The sequence below is a fragment of the Mauremys reevesii genome, linkage group 1, assembly GCF_016161935.1.
Source record: "Mauremys reevesii isolate NIE-2019 linkage group 1, ASM1616193v1, whole genome shotgun sequence".
Classification (NCBI taxonomy): domain Eukaryota; kingdom Metazoa; phylum Chordata; order Testudines; family Geoemydidae; genus Mauremys; species Mauremys reevesii.
In genome coordinates, this window is record NC_052623.1 from 236,258,473 (window position 1) to 236,267,684 (window position 9,212).

The 9,212-nt window shown below is 39.4% G+C and overlaps 1 protein-coding gene across 6 annotated transcripts in view; it reads right to left on the reverse strand.

Annotated features, from left to right (window-relative positions):
- The window catches only part of PRR5 (proline rich 5), a 149,516-nt gene extending 141,280 nt beyond the window's left edge, over nt 1-8,236 (reverse strand). For 2 of the 6 annotated variants that reach the window (XM_039541770.1, XM_039541764.1), the window contains exon 1: nt 7,968-8,226. The gene's annotated coding sequence lies outside the window, so the exon portion shown is untranslated. Of the gene's footprint in view, nt 1-7,967 lie in introns of all 6 variants that reach the window. The other 4 variants (XM_039541809.1, XM_039541800.1, XM_039541786.1 and 1 more) reach the window with 3 other exon arrangements.
- Between the last annotated feature and the right edge of the window lie 976 nt (nt 8,237-9,212).

A 9,212-nucleotide genomic window follows, 5' to 3' on the forward strand; every position in this document is an offset into this window, starting at 1 on the left:
AGGGGAAGGAGTAATTATGGCATGGAAAGAGACAAACACTTAGCTCTTTACATTATTAAAGTGCTGTGCAAATATTCACTGATTAATCCTAAAGCACTCCTGAGGGGTAGGAAAATTGCATGCAGTGTTCTATCCATGCTGGCCCCGGGATATAAAAGAGACAAGGTGAGTGACATAATATCTTTTATTGGACCAACTGAAGGGCCAGATTCAGATATCTTAAGGGCCAGATTCTGATATTCTTACTCATATTGAATAGTATATTACTTCTCAGTTGACTGCACTGAAGTCCAAGAGATCCCTTGTGAAGTAAAGTGCTACCCAACATGAGTAAGGGTATCAGAATCTCATGTCCCATAGTAAATCCATTAGAGAGATGGGATTAGAACTCATGAGTACCAGAAATCTTCACAAGACCTAGCAAAATGAGAGCCACTTAACTTCAACATATGAGGGGGAGTAAGTTGTACCAAGGTGATATCAATTCCACATCTCCTAAAGGCTGCTGTTGACTACTCCCAAGAAAGGAAGCTGAATCCACTTGACTCAATAAAAGTAGACAATAGGCAAGACAGATAACAGCATATTACCAATGCCAAAAAAATTGCCTCTAAAATAGCATAAGACACAGGAATATACAATTTGCTATATAGACCAATATAAGTCTGGTATCCTGTATCTGGCTGGGGCCAGTTCTGATGCTTCAAAGAAATTTAAAGAAACCCACAATGTACCCAACAAGTTATGCAATGCTGTACAAAGAATGGAAAATTTTCTTCCTGACCGCATGACAATCATTTTACACTCTGAAATAATACACTCCAATTACCCCAAGCTTGTTATCTTGCATGCATAGCTATACACAATATTAGTGGTCATAAAATTACCCTGGAGCAGAATCAACAAATCCCACAGTAAGGCATGCAAAAAAGAGATACAGCAAAATCTAATATAAAACAAAGTCAAATACAAACAAACACTTAAGAGAATGTCTACCCAGGGTAATTATTTGATAATAATAAAAAAAGACAAGTTGTGCAGTGGAAAACTGACTCAGAGTGGGATTATATAAATTAGAGAATTTATTTGAGAAGCATAATGTAAAGCCAATTTTGATCCATAGAGACAAAGCTCAAAAAGACTAGATCCAACCTTTGGATTCTTAACTGACATTTTGAAACATCTGGTTCCGTAAAACTCGGGAGGAGTCTGAACAGTCTATTTATATGGGGAACAAATACTTAATAATGGCCTCTTCGATCTAGCATAGAAGGTATCATGCGATCCAATGGCTGGAGGTTGAAATTCAGATGGGAAATAAGTGTACATTTTTAACAGTGAAAGTAATGAACCACTGGAACAGTTGCAAAGGTCATGGAGGATTCTCTGTCACTGACAATTTTTAAATCAAGATTGGATGTTCTTCCAAAATATCTGCTCCAGGAATTATTTTGGGAAAGTTCGGTGGCCTGTGTTATACAGGAAATCAGACTAGATGATCATAGTGGGCCCTTCTGGCCTTGGAATCTCTGAATCTATCAAAGTTGCTTCTCAAGTTTCAGCAAGTGTACAAAGATTAATTTATAAAGGAATCAACAAAGGAAAAGGTATCATCCAACAGTATCACTCAGCTCCTTTTGCCATTACTGGCTGGAACCTGAAGGAGTAAAAAGCTCAAGAAACCGTGACTTTCTAGATTTTCTTCAGGTGACAGAATTCTACTTGGGGCAAAGGATATAATAGAATCATTGTGTATCTCAATCCTGACCTGCAATAACCATTCATTATATAGCATCTTCTCCTCCCCTTTCCTCCCCGCACCAAAGAAAACCAAATGGGGACACATGATGAGGCAATATTTGCTATATGGAGTAATGACACCCATTTCAATTGCCAGCTATATAAGCAAACATACATTTATTGAGACATAGGACCTTAGGAGTTAGATATTTTCTGTATCTATTTGTTCATCCCCTCCATCTCCATCCTTCTGCAAGTGTTGCCCACACTAACGCATCATGACACCCTGTCTCTGATTAGGCCACCTATTGATGTTTGAGTCTGCCACTCCCTCTAAGCTAGTGAATCTGGTCATTTAGCTCAAGCAGTAGAGGCTTATGCTTTTAGATACAGAGTCTCCAGCTCAGTCACCAAAGATGACCTAGCCAGGAGTGTCATTACATTGGATTCTATTATTACCTACAGTATATTTTCCGGAGTTCTATGCCGTTTACTTTTAAATATCCCAAGCAATGAGGTTACCACCACTTCCCTCAGAAGACTATTCCACAGCTGAATAACTACTATGTCTGGAAGCTTTTCTGACATTCAAGTGAAATTTTCTTTTTTAGCCCATTAATCTTAATGATTAATTACCCCCCTTATACAATGATAAATAATGTATCTCTATTTTTAGTATCTATATCCAAAACTGTAAACTATTAAGTCCCTGCCTCAGCTCAATCACCTTAGTCAATTTTTTAATCTTTCCTCATAAATCAGTCCCCTCAGTCTCCTAACCAGTGTTATTGATCTTTTTTCAAATGCCTTTGATTTGCTAGTATCTTCAGGTGCTCTGAATTTAATATGGCGTCCCAAATGCATCCACTCAAAACCCGTAGAGTCTATTGTCCCCCTGGTTCATAATAATGATGTGATGGAAAACTGCATTGGCCTGTTTTGCCACCGTATTGTATTGCAAACTCATGTCTAATTTGTTCTCCGTTATAACCCTCAGGACTCTTTCAGTACTATTATTTCCCAAGGTATTCCCTCACATTAAATATGTGTGTTAATTTTCCTCAAATGTTATTTTTGTGCCTTTATTACTATCCTTAAGTTCACTTCAGGTCTCTCTATGTTGTTTCTCAATGGAAATATCTGCAGACTGAAGTTCTGAACAGGTAAGAGCAAAACGGACCCTTTACAGTGTCACCATCTTGGTTTTTGCATGATGGTGGCAAGATTGCAAAGAAACATTATTCTTATCTAGGAGATACACCACCAAGTTTCCCATAAAAATTTGCTGCTTCATTTGTGTACGCATACAGAGTAAGAGATTTTATGTAGTGATGTATCTCGCTAATCAAAATAAGCTTCAAATCATCCTTCAGTCTCTCAGGCAGATTGAGTTTCAGCCTGATCAAGACAAAGGAGTGCATTGTGGCTGTCTGCACTATATGACTGACTGATGAGCAAAGATGGGTCTTCATTTCTACAACCTGTGTGAATCTTCCAGCAATCACAAGGAAATAAATAAATAAACAAATCAAACAAACAAACAATACAGCACATATATGTTGCTTTTCATCAGTAGATCTCAAAGTGCTTTGCCATAGAGGTCAGTATCATTACCCCCATTTTTCAGACAGGAAAGGTAAAAAGGTGTAAATACCTTTGAAGTGGAGAAAGATTTTAAACAGAATAAAATTCCAGCCTCATTTTTTCCACCTGCCATTGTTTTGAACTATCTTTTAACCAGGACTATATTCATTCTGAGCAAAAATTTTCAGAAAGATTATTCTAGTAAGGAAATCCCAAGATCATTATATGGCATGTTCTGATTTAGCTGTCAGATTTCATTTAGCATTCAATACTAATCCTACATTTTGGCTTGCCTGGAAACTCTAAATGCAAATATGTTTGCATGATGGTTTAAAGGAACAATGACAGAATCTTACCTTACACCACAATTCCCCCTTTCAACTCCATTCTACCCCCATGCCATACACACAAATTCCAAAAGCACCAGATGGTTTAGAAACAAGCTGGTCCTTATTAATGGTCTGATTCTGTGGAGCACATCAACCAGCCATTCTGCACACACTTCAATACAAAATTTAAACATCCTTTAACAATCATTTGTAGCCTGAATGTTAAATTATGATCTTCAAACTAGTGAATACACAACCAGTTTCCCTTAATAAAAACTAATAATTCTGAATTATAGTTACCCTAATATTACATTTTTCATTTTCAAAGAGAATTAGCTAATTAATCTTCATGCCACAAACAAGTCATAGAAAAAGCAAACACCCCACAGAGGACATACTTCCAGACATGCAGTAAGCAATTTTCATTTCTGTTCGTTGTGCATAGTGTCAGTGAGTTCTGATTAATTACTGGATCACAGATGTAGGCAGATAATTACCATTTCTCGTCATTCAGCAAACATTAATGCAACCTTAAAAATAAAGAGTCATTGTGACCAGAACTTTTTAAATAATTCCTGATCTTACTTACATGGGTGTAAACCAGAAGAAACTGGCCTGAAGAGAATAATGGTGTTAAATCAGTTTAAAACTGGTTTCAGTGAGATCAAAATAGGACCCAGTGGCTTTACTTCTAATGTAACTATGCTAGTTCTCCATACGAAGGGCTAGGTTCTGAACTCACTTACCTTAGTATAAATGTAGAGTAATTTCACAGTAGACCTCATTGTGATTTACAGGGGGAGAAGTGAGATCAGAATCTGTTCCATAATTTCTAAAGCTTTCCCATTATGTAGTGAAAATAACTCAGTTTTGTTCTTCAGAGATGCCACACCTTTTTTTGTTTTGCTAGTTTAGAGCATCAGTTTGCCTAGTTAATAAAGCAGTGGTTTTCAACTTGGAGTCCGCAGACCCCTGGGGGTCTACAGACTATGTCTAAGATTTCCAAAGGGATCTGCACCTCCATTTGAAACTTTTTAGAGTCCCCAAATGAAAAAAGGTTGAAAACCATTGCTCTAAAGCAAAGAAAACTCAAACTAGGCCAGAACCTTTGTTGGTCTAAATTGACATTGTTTCAGGATCTGGATCAATCTATTTTTTTCCAATTATTATCCTTTACAACATTCCCTCAAATGTATAGTTAAAGCAGGAAAAAACTATTTTTCTCATTATCTTTTTTTTCCCAGCGATTAAGCGCTACTTACATTTTCTATTACAATTCCAATATTTTTTCATAAGCGTTTATCATATAGCTATAGAACATTAAATCTGCTGGCTTTCCACATAAAAAATTAAAATACTTTTACTGGCTTTCTTTACAGCTGCTATATTTTACTCCTACAATTCTACCTCCTGTTAACAAAATCCTCCAGAATACATATTAGTAAAGGGGGGAAATTGATTACAACTGTGGGATCAGATTTTCAAAAAAGCTTAGGGGCAGTTTTTCAAGAGCAAAGCACCCACAAATTGGAGCCAAATTCTGTGCTACACTGAGGAGCTTGGACTGTGGCACTTACGGCCATGTTTAAAAATAAAAAAGAGAAGGCTCGGAACCTAACATGATGAATTCTTTTGAAAATCTGGCCATTTATTTTGGTGCTAAAATGGGAGCAGAGCTTCTTTGAAAATCTGGCCTTGATTGTGGATAAGAAGTTATGGCCAGAATTGTTAAAATATTGTTCTACTTTAAAGTGACTTCCTCTGCAAGTCCACTGGGAACAACTCTTCAATATTCTTTCCAGCCTCTTCCTATAATTAGATTATTAATGAGAGAACAGAAGACTAAGCATCAAGTTATCCATTCAGCAGTGAGTGGTACAAACATGACATCCCAATCAATCCATGTTTCATAATAAGTAAAATATTAATAGATTGCTATGGGAAACTATAAAATAATGTGTATTGTTCAGTTTAGTTCTGGAATTAAATTATAGATATGCTTTTCTTTACCTAAGAGATGTAGTAATGAAAAAGGAGCACTCTCACTAGACCTTCCATGAACTCAGTGGCTATAGTACACCTTTATAATAATACATTAATCCCACTATACCTGAAAATCCACACGTATTGACTATGATAGCTGATTTATATTGCACTAGTCAATTAATTCCAATTTCAAGAAAAATGGCTAATCAATCAACTGACTTTCCCCCTCTCTCTCTCAATGGATAAAAGGCTTCTTACCTTTCATCTTCTCTCTCACCATTGGTCCTAAATGAAGCATCAACACTTTACTTTTAGACTATTACAGATTGTATCTTTTGATTATTAAACATTGTGCCAGTAAATGCAATCACTGATTGTTTCCTGTAATTTAAAATGAAATGCTTAAAAGCACGCTGGCTGGAAATTATGAACACCATAAAGGCTAAATCATTTCCTTGATGCACTTTTTGCCCTTTCCAAGGCTGTCTGCTATTGGTGTTTTCACGATATTAAAACACAGACATTCACCAGACTAATGTGGTCTTGAAGAGTATTAAACAACTCAACCTTCATAAAATTATCAGATTTGTAATAACTTGTCAAAATTAGCAATAACTGCACACACAAACATGGAAATATACAACCCCACCCTGTGAATTCGTGCTCATGCATATAGATCTCACTCATGTGGATAAAGATTACAGGAGTTGACCCACTGAAGATAATTTTATAGTCAAATCCAGTTAGAAGAAGAATGTTATCGGGACAAAACTACTATGTTTTTGTGTATCAGCCTCAGTTACATTTTAGATATGTATCTCTGATGTGAAAGGTGACTGCAAATTCATTAATTCTATATTCATATGATATGTTAAAACATGTTGGCAAGCAAATATGAGGGCTAAATATCAACCTAGCATTGACAGAAACGTATTGGGTAAGCAACCACTAAAACTATGTTTTACTATACATAATAGAATGCACAGAAATATTAACCAGAAATCTTGCTGAATATCTCTAAGACAATGTTAGTTAATGTATAAAGGTTTTATAAATCTCTCCAATTTAAAACTCCTTACTTAGTATACTTACTATTAAAAAGCCACCAAAATGGGAATGTTAAAATAGATTAAAATGTATATTAAATGGCTAAGTTATAAGGCTTTCACAATGCTATTGCTTTATTTTCTATTGCATAGTTTATTTCAAAAACTTAAATATTGTCAATAAACACATTAGAGATACCACCACCATCATTAAACCACTAGACTATGTATTAGTTTCTAAGCATAGTTTGGAATAGACTAGGAATTCCCACTACATTTCAGCTACAATGTAGTTTCCACTTGGGGGGAAAAAAGGTGTTTTCTTTTTCTGATTTTCTGGAGAAATACATGATTCAGGAAAAAAAATGATCAAAACTACTTTTTCCCAATACCCCAAATCTCTCTTAATGAACAACAGACCCCCTGTCTAAAGTCCTGCTAACTGTGCTACAATTAGGTGATTTCCAAGTATTTAACAAGTCATCCCTTGAGAAAGGATACATACAGGTGCAATTTATGTATTTGCCTTCAGTGGGTCTCTGGGGTTTGGAAAATCAAACACATCTCCCTAGAGACCATTGTTGACGGCACCAAAACATTTCCTTGTTCAAACTAGATCGTTTTATTTCATTTTATCAAAGTTCCCCTAGCCTAGCGCCTCGTGTCCATATCCTCATGTGAACCTGTTACCAATCAGAAATGTACAGTAACTCCGGATAACCCTACCAAGAGATATCACAGGACCACTGTAACTGCTGGGCTTAGGGTGGGGCTGGACGCTGTTGTCACTCAAAGGTGCATGTTGTTGATGAGACCTGCATGTGCAGGGATAAAGCTACAATAAGTTATGCAGCGGCGTCTGCTTTTAATAGCCCTAAATGGGCATCGCTCACCCCGCTGCGGGCCCATTCAGGCAATTCCCATTTAAACTCTCTACCCTCTACTTCACCCCTCAGAATAGCGACAAGTCACACACAGGACAAAATAACAACCCACCAGCAGCGCCTATCCATGCAGAGCGATCCCCTTCCAGGCATCGCCCCCCTCTGCCTTGCTCCTGATGCCTTTGGCCGAAGCTGTGGTGGGGCGGGGGTCCCCTGTCCCTGGATCCCAGTTGCCTGGGCTCTCTCCGAGCAATGCCCGGGTGGAGGGGACAGCTCAGCTCCCCCGCCACTCGCAGCCACGCGGAGCCTGGCCCCCCACCCAGCCGCGCAGGGAGGCGCTGCGGGAATGTGCCCGCTACAGACCCGAGCGGAGGCGCCCACCCCCTGGCTCCACTCACCGCGTGGCTCGCCAGCCGGGCCGGGGGCCGCGCTGTCCGTGCGGAGGAAGAGGGGCTGCGGGTGGGAGGCGGCGGGAACAGCGCGCCAGTCAGTCCCCCGGAGCCGCCTGCATGGCGGTCACACGCCGCCGGCGCTATGGCAGATAGTGCATCTTGCTGCCATTTTTCTCCCCCAGCCCTTGGATTTATTTGGCGGTGGGTTGCGATGGCAGCACCCTCCCCTCTCCCCCTGCTGCTGCAGCTGCTGCGCGCGCTGGAAGGTGCAGTCACCAGAGGGGAGCAGCTGAGATGTACAACGCGCTGCGCCTGCACTTGGCGCCCTGCCAGGACTTGGGGTAGGGGGTGGAGAGAGCAGGCTGGAAAGCAGCATCCGCTTCGCAGACAGTGAGCGAGAGAGAGAGCGAGCGAGCAATAAAAAGCAAAACATCACCCTCAAGAGTTTGGCCAGGACGCCACGAGGAGCAGGAGAAGAGTGGTGGGAAGCACGGATCAGCTGCTCCTTTTGCTCTACTGCTTCCCGGCCCAATTTAAAGAAACCTCAGGGTGGCTCTCCAGATTCCCCCTTCCACACCCAACACGGTAACATGCAAAGATGCATGTTGGTACAGGGGTGGTTACTGTTTTTTTGGTTATTCATTGATGACCTTGTTTGTTCAGCCTGTAAGTTAGTTTGCAGAACAATTGGAGAGATCAAACATGGTGATTAGACTGCTTTCTGCTCTGCTGAACTGTTGAATTGTTACTGCTGGGGGGAAAATGGTAATACCACAAGGACACTAAGTCGGATATTAAATTCTTAAAGGAAAGGCATGAGTTTAGCCAGAAGCTTGCTGGAGCTAAGAATGCAGGTGAACCAGTCTATCCATGTTCATCACGTAGATTTACCATTTGTCTGGTAGGCTTGGTTCTTTTGCAGAGTTTTGAATGTGTTTTGCAATCAGTTGTTTAGTGGTAATTTCACACATGCAAAAACTATAAGTAATGTACAACACATTGGAGAAACAACTGATGAATGCAAAACTTGTGTTATGAAACTCAAAGTCGTGCAAAACTCACCTACATTTGGGATTCCCTAGAAATTTAATATCAAGAACAGGATCATAGAGATTTGCTAAGACTTAGTAGTGAGCAATCCTAACCAGATTTAGGGCTATGCATCGTGATTTCACATGATTTTAATGAGAAACCAAGTGATAGTTGATGGTTTTACTTTGAGTTGTTGGATACATCAAACCTCAAATTCAA